The sequence below is a fragment of the Miniopterus natalensis genome, chromosome X (genome assembly GCF_054644295.1).
Source record: "Miniopterus natalensis isolate mMinNat1 chromosome X, mMinNat1.hap1, whole genome shotgun sequence".
Lineage (NCBI taxonomy): Eukaryota > Metazoa > Chordata > Mammalia > Chiroptera > Miniopteridae > Miniopterus > Miniopterus natalensis.
In genome coordinates, this window is record NC_142103.1 from 72,947,949 (window position 1) to 72,961,174 (window position 13,226).

At 35.1% G+C, this 13,226-nt stretch overlaps 2 pseudogenes; both read right to left on the reverse strand.

The window, feature by feature from the left end:
- Positions 1–736: 736 nt before the first annotated feature.
- LOC107543135 (large ribosomal subunit protein uL30 pseudogene) lies at positions 737–1,473 on the reverse strand (annotated as a pseudogene).
- A 3,948-nt stretch (positions 1,474–5,421) lies between these two features.
- LOC107543137 (proteasome maturation protein pseudogene) lies at positions 5,422–5,852 on the reverse strand (annotated as a pseudogene).
- Between the last annotated feature and the right edge of the window lie 7,374 nt (positions 5,853–13,226).

Consider the following 13,226-nt stretch of genomic DNA (forward strand, 5'->3'; position numbering starts at 1 on the left):
GTTAAAGTCCTTTGGTATGACTGTATTGCTGTCAATCTCTCCCTTAAATTCCTCTAGAAGTTTAGAAGTTTTTTCCCCTAAATTTAGGTGCTCCTGTATTCGGTGCATATATATTCGGTTACATCCTCTTATTGGATCGATCCCTTTAATATTATGTAATGACCTTTCTTATCTCTCATTATCGTCTTCATTCGGAAGTCTATTTTGTCCAATATGAGTATTGCTACCCCAGCTTTTTTTCATTTCCATTTACATGGAAAAATTTTTTCCATCTCTTCACTCTCATCCTGTGTGAATCTTTTCTTTTGAGGTGGGTCTCTTGTAGACAGCATATATTTGGGTCATGTGTGTTTTTTAAAAATATATCTTTATTAATTTCAGAGAGAGGAAAGGACAGGGATGAGAGAGTCATTGATCGAGCCCGCAACCTGGGCACGTGCCCTGACCGGGAATCGAACCCTGATCGCCTGGATCCTAGGTTGACTCTCAACCGCTGAGACACACCCAGCCAGGCAAGGGTCATGTTTTCTTGTCCATTCAGCCACCCTATGTTTTTTACTGGAGCATTTAGTCCATTTATATTTAAGGTTATTATTGATAGATACTTATCTATTGCCATTTAATTCTTTATACCTATATTTCTCTCTCTATTTCTACTCCTTTTTTTTTTTTTCAATTTTAAAGCACTCGCTGTTTATCAACTGACCAGATTATAAAAATAACCATGGTAGATACCTTATATCATTCTCCTAATAAGCCTTCTGATCTGGTCTTCCTGTTACCAGCATCTTCACCTTCTACAAAATGGGTGGTCTTTTTCTTCATGCCTTTTCTTGGAGAAGATAATTTGAAGGGCCACAGGAAGTTGTTTGCTTCTTTGAAGCACTTTCCAACAGTATAAATCTCATGAATCAGATCCTCCATGCAGATGATGCCATATTTACCAAGAGATCAAGCAATCAATGTGTTATCTGTCAGGGCAATTCTTTTTTTGTTGATTTTGCCATAACCATGCTTGTAGATCAATTCATTTACTGACTTCAGGTTTGGGTACCCCCGTGCAATATATAGTTCCATAATCTTCAGCATGTTTATCTAAGCCTTGTTGAGCTTAACAAAGGTGCTGTTGAAGATCTGGGGAAAGTAAAGTTGCAGCGCCTTTTGGACCTTTGGGCTTACACCATTGACACCTCTGATTCTGATTACAAATGCCAATTTGAGTTCCACAGGTACATAGAAGTTGCCAGCTTTTCTTGCCATCCTAGCCATTCTGATCTCAGTTCTGTACATCTGCCTATATTCCTTGTGATAGTGCTTAGTTTTCTCATAGATGAACTTCCTTGCCTTTTGAAGCATCTTTTGGGCAAACTTCTTTCTCAGGCCCTTGATATTCAGCTCTGCGAGATTCCTTCATTTTTTCTTGAGAGTTTCTGGCACAGCAGGAACCTTCTTCTTCTCTTTTACACCATCCATGGTTCCAGCCCAAAAAGAGTTCTTCTAATTACAGCAGTCCCTTTAACATTTCCTGCAGTGCTGGTTTGGTGGTGATAAACTCCTTTAGCCCCCCTCCCCCCTTTTTTGTGTGTCTGGGAAGCTCTTTATTTCACCATCTATTTTGAATGATAATCTTGCTGGATAGAGTAGTCTCGGATTCAGATCCTTGTTTTGCATTACCTTGAATACTTCATGCCATTCCCTTCTGGCCTGTAGAGTTTCTGATGAGAAAGCAGCTGACAGCCTTATGGGAGCTCCTTTGTAGGTAACAGATTGCTTTTCTCTAGCTTCCTTTAAGATTCTCGCTTTGTCTTGAATTCTTGGCATTTTAATTATGATGTGTCTGGGTGTGGGCCTCTTTGGATTCTTCTTGCTTGGGACTCTCTGTGCCTCCTGAACTTGTGTGACTTTTTCCTTCACCAAGTTAGGGAAGTTTTTTGACATTACTTCTTCAAACAGATTCTCTAAACCTTGCTTACTTTAGACCTCTTCTGGCACTCCTATAACACAAATATCGTTCCGTTCCATGTTGTTCCACAGCTCCCTTAGACTGTCCTCCTGTTTTTTAATTGTTTTTTCTTTTTGGATCTCTGATTGAGTGATTTTTTTTCTACCCTGTCTTCTAATTCACTGATCTAATCCTCAGCTTCCTCTAATCTGGTGTTTATTCCTTCCAATGTATTATTTCTGCTATGTCATTCTTCATTTCCTTCATAGTTTCCATATCTTTTTTCATGCTGTTGAACATCCTTACAATCAGTATTCTGAACTTTATATATGACAGATTGCTTATCTCCATTTCATTTAGCTCTTTTGCTGGAGACTTCTCTTGTTCTTTCATTTGGGGCTTGTTTTTGTCTTCCCATTTTTGCTTCCTGTTTGAATTTGTTTCTATGTATTAGGTAGATCTGCTAGGATTCTCAGTCTTTTTGGAGGGTCTCTGGTGCAGGCCAATGTCAGACACAGTTTGTGACTGGCCCTGAGTACCCTGTTTGGAGCTATCAACAACCTTCAGCTTGAGGTCTCCTCTGCGTTGGCTGGGTGCGATTGGATAGGACCAAGATGCACACCAAAGTCTGCTTTTCCAAGGCCTGGGTCCAGAAGCAGATCAGGCAAAGACTCAAAGCACTCTGAGGTCTGCCTCTGCCTACAGGCTGATTAATCTAATTCTCTTAATGAGCCTCAGGCTGGAGGAGTTCCTCTGGGTAGGGTGAGAGATTTTCTGCAGGGTGGGCCAATTACACCCTCCCTCCCCCGGCAAAAGCAGCAAATTGTCTGCCTAAGAAAGATGTCCCCTGCCGTATAGGGGAATGACTCGGCACAAGAATCCAGATGGATGCCTTCTGATCTCAATCTCCAGAGCCCACAACCCTAGATTTTCCTCACACAGCTCCAGTCCACTCTGCCCTCCCTGTGCTGGAGCCCAAGGTGAGTGGCTTCACATGAAACTTTGTACACTGGCTCTTTAAGAGGGTGCCAGCATTTCCAGCTGTCTCTCCCTGGCAGACAGAAACCCTGCTGCTTTTCATAGCCAGATTTTATGTGGGCACCTTTCTCAGTTCTGCTGCTCTTGGCTGAGGAGCCCAGCCTGGGGTTTAGGCCACAAAGTCCTCAGTGGAAACCCCTCACAGTTGAGCTATCCCTACGGACCTTCAGCTACTGCCTATGGGAGCCCAGCCAGCCCTCTCATGCCTCCACACTTCCTACCAGTCTCTATGTGGTCTCCACTTTTCCTCCTTGGTTATGAGGGTACTCTCCAGCTCATCTTCAGTTGCAGTTGATTATTCATGATGATTTTTCTATATTTTAGTTGTAATTCCTGTTTGGTCCCAAGACAGTGTCAATGTAGCTTCCACTCAGTCCACAGCCATCTTTAACTTCCTTCATTGTGGTTTTGATTTGCATTTCCCTAATGGCAGATAATAAGAAGCATCTTTTCTTCTTTGGCAAAATATCTACTTGATTCTTTGCCCATTAAAAAAAAATTAGGGTATTTGTCATTGTTACGATTGAGTTACAAGAGGTAATTATATATTCTGGATACATCTGTTGTCAAATATGTGACTTGCAAATATTTTATGAGTTCTCTTTTCACTTTCTTAATTTTTGTCCTTTGAAAGCACAAAGGTTTCTAATTTTGATAATGTCCAATTTATTAATTTTTTTTTCTTGCTTGTGCTTTGGTGTCATATGTAAGAAGACTTTGCCTAACCCAAGGTCACAAAGATTCGCTCTTATGTTTTCTTCTAAGAGTTTTATAGTTTTATCTCTTAAGTCTTTGAACAATTTTGAGTTAATGTGGTATGAGGTTGGCCTTCAGTTCATTCTTTTGTATGATCCAGTTGTCCTTTATCATTTGTTTAAACGATTATTCTTTTTTCATTGATTTTTCTTAACTCCCTTGTTAAAAAATCAATTGACCATAAAAGTAAAGGTTAATTTCTGGACTCTTAATTCTATTCCATTGATCTATATGCCTATCCTTATGCTAGTGCAACATAGTCTTGCTTACTATAGCTTTGCTTTATTTCAATTACAGTTTACACTCAATATTATTCTGCATTAGTTTCATATGTACAGCACAGCAGTTAGAAAATCAAGTACTTTACAGAGTGGTTCCCCTGATATTTTCAAGTACCCACTTGGCTTCATACATAGTTATTACAATATTATTGGCTATATTCCATATGCTATAATTTATATCTTTGTGACTATTCCGTAACTACCAATTTGTACTTCTTAATCCCTTCTTTTCACCCAGCTCCCTAACTGCCCCCCACCCCATCAACTGTAAGTCTGTTCTCTGTATTTATGAGTTTGATTCTATTTTGTTTATTTTTTCTTTAGATAACTCATATAAGTAAAATTATATGTTATTTGTCTGTCTCTGTCTGACTTATTTCACTTAGCATCATACCCTCTAGGTCCATCCATGCTGTCTCAAAAGGTAAGATTTCAGCATTTTTCATGGCCAGGTTGTATTCCATTGTGTATATGGACCACAGCTTTTCTATCAACTCATCTATTGATGGGCACTTGGGTTGTTTCCATATCTTGGCTATTGTAAATAATGCTGCAAACAATGTAAGGGTACATATATTCTTTTAAATTAGGGTTTTGGGTTTCTTCAGATAAATACTCAGAAGTGGAATTGCTGACTCATATGGTAGTTCTATTTTTAATTTTTTGAGGAACCTCCGTGGTGGATGCACCAATTTGCAATCCGACCAACAGTGCATGAGGGTTTGTCTTTCTCCACATCTTTGCCAACACTTGTTGCTTCTTGATGTATTGATGGTAGCCATTCTGACAGTGTGAGGTGATATCTCATTGTGGATTTGATTTGCATTTCTCTGATGATTAGCGATGTTGAACATCTTTCATATGTCTATTGGCCATCTGTATGTCTTCTTTGGATAAGTGTCTGTTGAGGTCTTCTGCCCACTTTTTAATGGGGTTGTTTGTTTTTCTGGTGTTGAGTTGTATAAGTTCTTTATAAATTTTGGATATTAACCACTTATCAGATGTCTCATTGGTGAATATCTTCTTCTATCAGTAGGTTGTCTTTTCATTTGATTAACTGTTTCCTTTGTTGTGCAAAAACTTTTTAGTTTCATATAGTCCCATTTGTTTATTTTTTTCTTTTGTTTCCCTTCCCAAAAAGATATGTCAGAAAAAATATTGCTACAAGAAATCTCCTGGATTTTACTGCCTATGTTTTCTTGTAAGAGTATTATTATGATTTCAGGTTTTACATTTAGGTCTTTAATCCATTTTGAATTTATTCTTATATATGATGTAAGAAGATGATCTAGTTTCATTTTTTTCTCATGTGTCAGTACTTTTAATGTTGTATACATAAAATTATAGTCAAAAGACAATTATAACAAGATGTAGCCCCTCCATTTGCATCACCAGCACACTGCATTACAGTAAACCAAGTTTAGATTCCATCATCAAGTATGGTTCTCCCATTAGTTCACTTTGTGATGGGTCATTAAGGAAATCTTCAAATCCAATAGTCTCATCATTACCGCTCAAAATATTCAGTGAAATGTTTGGGCTTTGGAGAAATGGAAGACGCTAAACCTATTGCACTGCCTTGAATTCCATTTGTAATTTCAGTGGAGCAAACAGACCTTTGATGTCCCTTAGTGTGGAAAAATTCATCTTTTCTTGTATGAGCTAGAAATTTTTGTGTGATAATTCAAGAAGATGACTGGGCAAAAGTTCATTTCTCACATAAGAAAAACCTTTTGGAAGAAGATCATGACTTTCAAAAGGCCCACTTGCTTTAAGTTCAGTAACTGGAATACTTCCCTTTAGCTGAATCCAACTCCTCTTGTATTCATCTTCAGCTCACTCTGAGAACAGGTGAACAGGTGAACACGTGAGCAGCCTCTGAGCTGTGTTACCATCCTCTGGTTTCATTTTTTGCATGTATCTGTCCAATTTTTCCAGTACTATTTCTTGAAAAGACTGTCTACCTAACTGTGTGTTCTTTCCTCCTTTGTCATAGATTAATTGACCATATAGGCATGGGTTTATTTCTGGGCTCTTTATTCAGTTCCATTGGTTTATGTGTCTGTTTTCATGCCAGTGCCATGCTGTTTTTATTACCATAGCCTTGTAGTATAGTTTGATATCAGGTAGTGTGATACTTTCCACTTTATTCTTCTTTTTCAAGATTTTTGTCTTTACTTGGGGTCTTTTGTGTTTCCATATAAATTTTCAGGTTATTTGTTCTAGCTCTTACTATAGCTTTGTAGTAAGTTTTGAAATTGGAGAGTGTGAATGAATTATCCAACTTTTTTTTTCTTTTTCATGATTATTTTGGTTATTCTTTGTCTCTCTTGCATTTCTACGTCAATTTTAGAATGAGTTTTTCATATATAAATTTTAGAATCAAATTTTAAAATCTTATCTTTTAAAAAGCCAGATAGGATTTGATAGGAATTGCACTGAATCTGTGTATCAATTTGAAGAGTATTGCCATCTTATCAATATTAAGTCTTCTGGTTCATGAACATGTTACCTTTTATTTAATTTAATATTTAATTTCTTTCAACAATGTTTTGCAATTTTTACTGTACAAATATTACAGTACTTTTTAAAATTAGCCTATATTTTTTAGAGTAGTTTTAGTTTCACAGCAAAATGTAACAAAATACGGGGAGTTTCCACGTACTCTTTAACCCAACACATGCACAACCTCCCCCACTATCAACATTCCACAAAACAATGGTACGTTTATTACAATTTATGAATATACATTAACACATTATTATCACTCAGTCTCTATATTAGGGTTCATTCTTTGTGTTGTACTATCTGTGGGTTGTCACATATGTGTAATGAAATGTATCCACTATTATAGTATTATGCAAAAGAATTTCACTGCCCTAAAAATTCTCTGTTCTTTGCTTACTATTTCTTCCTCTCGTTTCCCAACCCTTCACAACCACAAAACTTTTTACTGTCTCCATGTTTTGCCCTTCTATAAAATGTCAGATAGTTGAATCATACAACCTGTAGCTTTTTCCTGTGGCTTTGTTCACTTAGTAGTATGGATCTAAGATTCCTCCATGTCTTTTCATGGTTTGATAGCTCATTTCTTTTTAATGCTGAATAATATTCTGTTGTCTGTACCACAGTTTATTTATCTATTCACCTACTGAAGGACATCTTTGTTGCTTTCAAATTTTTACAATTATGAATAAAACTGCTGTAAACCATGTGAAAGTTTTTGTGTGGGTATGGTTTTCAACTCATTTAGATAAATACTAAGGAGGGTGATTGCTGGATCTTACACCACTTTTTAAATTTTACTTCCAACTTTTAAATTCTTTTTTAATGCTATTACAAATGGAATTGTTTTCTTAATTTCATTTTTAGATTTCTCATTGCCAACCTATAGAAATACAATTGAGTTTTGTATATTGATCTTGTATCCTGAAACTTTGCTGAACTCTTTTATTAGTCCTAACAGTTTTCAGTTGGTTCGTGGTATTTTAAATGCATTGAATCATGCCATCTGCAAATAAAGATAGCTTTTAGTTCTTCCTTTATAATTTGGATTTCAATCTTTCTTTTTGTTGTCTGATTTCCATGGCTAGAACCTCCAATACAGTGTTAAATAGAAGTGGCAAGAGCAGACACCCTTTTCTTTTCCCTGATATTAGAGGGAGGGCATTCACTCTTTCACAATAAAGTATGACGATAGCTGTGATGTTGTATTTAAAAAGTCATCACCATACCCAAGGTTACCTGGATATTTTCCTGTGTTACCTTTATTACAAGTTTTGCTATTTTGTTTTTACATTTAAGTTTAAGATCCATTTTGAGTTTATTTTTGTAAAAGATGTAAGGTCTATGTCTAGATCCTTTTTTGTTGTTTTTGTTTTGCATATGGACATCCAAGTACTACAACACCATTTGTTGTGAGGACTATTCTTTCTCCACTGGATTGTCTTTGCACTTTTGTTGATGGTCATTTGACATTTTTTGCATGGGTCTATTTCTGGGTTCTCTATTCTGTTCCATTGATTTATTTGTCTCTTCCTTTGGTAAAACCACACTGTCTTGTTTAGTGAAGCTGTATAGTGAATTCTGAAGGATCAGTCCTCTGACTGTTCTTTTTTCATTATTCTGTTAGTTATTGTAGATCTTCTGTTTTTCTTTATAAATTTTAGAATCAGTTTGTGAATATCCACAAAATAACCTGACATTTTGATGAGATTACATTGAATCTACAGATGGAATCAGGAAGATTTGACATCTTAACAATATTGAGTCTTTCAATCCATGAATGTGGAATATCTTTTGATTTATTTAGATCTTCTTTCTTTTACTTTGTCAGAGTGTTGTAGTTTTCACTATATGTATCCTGTACATATTTTGTTAGGTTTATACCTGGTGCTAATATAAATGATACTGTATTTTTAATTCCATACTCCAATTGTTCATTGCTTATGTATAGGAAAGACATTGATTTTTGTATATTAACCTTGTATCCAACAACCTTGCTATAATTACTGATTAGTTCCAGAAGTTTGTTTGCCTTTTTTTTTTTTTTTTGTCAATTCTTTGGGACTTTCTACATAGGCAATCATGTCATCATGTATACTTTTCTTGTCTCATCTTGCTGCATTAACTAGGAGATTGCTGTTGAATAAGAGCAGTGAAAAGGGACATCCTTTTCTTGTTCCTCATCTTAGGGGAACATCACTATTTAGTATGATGTTATATGTAGATTTTTCTGCGGATGTTCTTTATTAAACTGACGAATTTCTCATATATTCTTACTTTGCTGAGAGTTTCACTGCGAATGACTATTGCATTTTTGTCAAATGGTTTTTATGCACCAAATGATATATGATCATATGTTGTTGGGGTGGGTTACATTAATTGATTTTTGCATATTGAACCAGACTTACATACCTGGAATAAATCCTGCTTGATTGTGCTGTATAATTATTTTTCTAAATCATTGAATTTGATTTAGTGAAACTTTGAGTTGAGGATTTTTGCATCTTTATCATCAGACATATTAGTCTGTAATTTTCCATTCTTGTAATGTCTTTGTCTGGTTTGGTATTAAGGTAATGCTAGTCTCACAGAATGAGTGAGGAAGTGTTTCCTCTGTTCCATCCATTGAGTTTTTAATGTACACAATCATACTTTAAAATGTCAAGATTGTTGAACATTTTATTTTGCAATCATTTTATCATAGTTTTGTTTTAATTTTTAAAATTATTTATACTTTAACCACATATGTTCACCTGTCAATATAAATGTGGTTATATATACATGTCCCCCTTTTTAATGCAGCCTATTTCCTTACTTTTGTGTTTGAATTTCTCATATCCATCTTTTCTCAAAACAACCTCCTCATTAACCCATTTTAACAATCTAGTATGTCTTTCTGTATTTTTCTACATTCCTAAAATCTTTTACAGATAGATGTACACATGCATGCATATATAAACACATACATAGTTTTTGTCATTGCTACTAAAATGGTCTCATATTAATTACCCTTTTCTGTATCTTGTATGTTACATGTAATGATAGCCTTCTATAAATGTCTCCAAGTCAAGCTGTATAGTTCTAACTCATTCTTTTAAATCATTATATAATGTTTGTGGTGTAGATATATTATACTTCATTTATCCCTTCTTGTTTTGATAAACTTTAATTTTGATTCTAGTACTACTGTAAACATCCTTAGACATATGATTTTATATACTTGTGCTTATATTTCTATGGACTAGATATCCAGGAGTTGATTTACTGAGTCCAAAGTGTGTGTGTGTGTGTGTGTGTGTGTGTGTGTGTGCATCTATCTATATCTATCTATCTCATCTATCTATCTATCATCTATTTATCATCTATCTATCTATATCTATCTATCTATCTATCTATCTATCTATCATCTATCTATCTATCTATCTATCTATCTATCTATCATCTATCATCTATCTATCTATCTATCATCTATATCTATCTATCTATCATCTATCTATCATCTATCTATCTATCATCTATCTATCTATCTATCATCTATCTATCTATCTATCTATCTATCTATCTATCTATCTATCATCTATCATCTATCTATCATCTACCTAATCTATCATCATCGTCTAATCTATCATCTATAGTTTTATAGATGATTTCACAAGTTTTGAAGTTTTAAGTATCAAAAGTCTTAACACTTTAGATTTTTAGCACCAATGTGTATGAATAACCTTTCCTCCACACCTTTGCCAATAATTGGCATTATATTTCTTAATGCTTGCCAGTCTTATTTATGTAAACTAGTAATCTCATTATTTCTTTAATTTGCATTTATATGACTACCATTTTAGCTCCTCCACCCAATATTTATTGATTCATTGGCCATTTATGTGCATTTAAATTTGCTGCTTTAAATTCCTTATCTTTTTCTCATTTAAAAGAAATTAAGTTTCTGTCTTTTTTTCTAGTCATTTTGTAAGCGTACCTTTTTATATAATTTGTATATTAACCATGTCTTATTTATTAAAACATATTCTCTAATTTGTTGTTTGTTTGTATATTAATGATACCGTTTGTCATTCAAAAATTTAAAATTGGCATATACTCAAATATATCAGCCTTTTATTTTTTTTTACCTTCAGAGTTTCTAGTGTAGATGATTTCTTTGATTCTTATCCTCTACAGAAATTTTCTTGCAACATTCACATTGTTTTATTTTCTATATTTAACTTTTTAATTCATCTGGATTCTGTGATATGCTGTATTGTACATACTGTAAGATAGCAGTTCAATGTTATTAACAGTCAGCTACACTGTAAATTTAACTACCACCTTTATTTTATATTAAATTATTTCACATATACTGTATAAAATTACATTGGCATTATAGTGTATTGATACCCACTAAAGGAAGTCCTCTCACTATTATTCTTTGCCATAATTTCCTTGAATATTCTTGGTTATTTATTTTCTTGGTTTTTATTATAAAGCAGATTATTTTATACAGTTTCAAAATGGTAAATTTTATTTACTATTGAATTAGTTATATTTTAATTTTGGAAGCCTTGATCTTTAGGAATATTAATTAAATCTCACCAAAGAACATGGTTAATCTTTCTAATTGCTCAGATTTTGTTTTCTGCCTTTCCATAAGATTTTATACATTTATTTATATAATTCTGCTTCTTGTTAAATTTATTTCTACATAACTTATATTTTACTATAATAAATAGAGTGTTTTCCACTTCCTACTCCCTTTCTTCTTAACTGTTTGTATTTAAGCCTTACTCTGAGGATCTTGTTTGAAATATTGCCAAAGTTTCCCAGAGCAGGTTATTGATTGCTTTGGGAGGTGATGAAAAAGCTTAAATCAAATGGATCAGATAGTCCAATCTCCACCCAGAGAAAACTAAGTAAATTTATCCAAACTATCTGAATATCCTCTGCTCCATGTCTTTCATTTGCCCCTCCAGATCTGTTTACCACTCTTTTGCACCCTGCTCTGTGCCCCAGAATGTGACTGTGCCCCTGGCTTCTGATTGAGCTCATTCAGTGGGAAGCCCTGACAGGAGATCAAAGGGTAGGAGATTGATGTTGTTATATTTAATGCCCTCAGCTTCCTCTCTGCAGGCTCATCACTGACTGTCTATATAGCCTTCAAATGAAGATTTCAACTTCTGTACAGTGGCCCTCTACACACAGCTCTCTTTATCTTGGAAGTTGTAATCATACATACTGAGATATGCAGCATTAAGTAATTTAATTGTTGTGCAAACATGATAAAGTGCATTTACACAAACCTAGAAGGCATAGCTTACTACACATCGAGGCTCTATGGTATAGCCTATTGCTCTTAAGCTACAAACCTGTACAGCATGTTACTGTACTGAATACTGTAGACAATTGTAACACAATGGTAATTATTTGTGTATCTAAACATAGAAAAAGTACAGTAAAATATAGTATAAAAGATAAAAAAATGGTGCACCTGTATAGGACACTTACCATGAATGGAACTTGCAGGACTGGAAGTTGCTCTGGGCGAGTCAGTGAGTGAATGGTGAATGGATGTGAAGACCTAGGACATTACTGTACACTGCTGTAGACTTTACAAACACTGTCCCTCAAGCCCTCCCTCTGCTTCCTTCTGACAGGGTTAGAAATAGAAAATTGAAAATATCAATGCTGCTCCATGAACAGGGATATGGGCTGGACCTATTGGAAATATCAGGAGGAAGAACTAGCTGGGTAAGACATAGATCACCATAATAATAAGTGTCAGGAAGGAGTGAAAGATGGCCTGAGGATTAGGGAGAAGAAAAATTAAAGATGGAGAGATAAAGGAACACAAGGGATTATAATGACAATGTGATTTTGACTAATGCAGATTGGAGCAGTGGTCAGATTAAGGAACTTTGTGTTACTCATAAAAAGAGGGCATTAACATGGAGAGGGTGTAGAACATAACTCAATATTTTTACTTTGGAAATTTGTTTTTGGTCCCATTGGCCCTATCTGGCACAAAAAGCTCTCTCTGGCATTTAACTGATGGAAGAAATAAAACTTATCTATACTTTACATCATTACAACCTGAAAATATTTCCAAAATACAGGACAAGCTGGCTTCACAGAAAGCTTTTACTAAAGTGGCAGTGGCACTTAATATTTGTCAAGGTAGTGTCTGTGGATCTCTGTACTTGTTCAGGATTTTAAGTCTTCAACAAACAATTTACAGCAATGTCCTCTGAAGACCATCAAACTGGGTCTGGGAGGGCTGTTGCACCCTCTGAACATGTAGGACTGTGGGACAGGCTCGTCTATGCTGAAACAAGTCAGTGGCTGACTGATTGAAGGCTAATCTGTACACTCACAACTGAGGGGCAGTGAGTGAGAGGGGATCTATTGCCAAGCCCCACAGATACTGCTCCTGTGAGAGAAAAAAGAATTCCTCCTGAAAAACCCTTTCATTTCTTACAGGAAATTCAACTCCATTATAATCTTATGGGACCAGATCCAGAATTGCTAAATGATCCTTTATTTACTAGCCAGAGGATGCTGATTATCCTTTTTGTTTTTCCTATATCCCTGCCCACACCTTTGTCATCAGTTCATTAAATTTTTTTCAAATTACCCATTTTGAGTATCATATGTTTCCTGCTGAACCCTGACTTATACATACTCATAACTCCAATTATAATTCCCTCCTTCCTCTT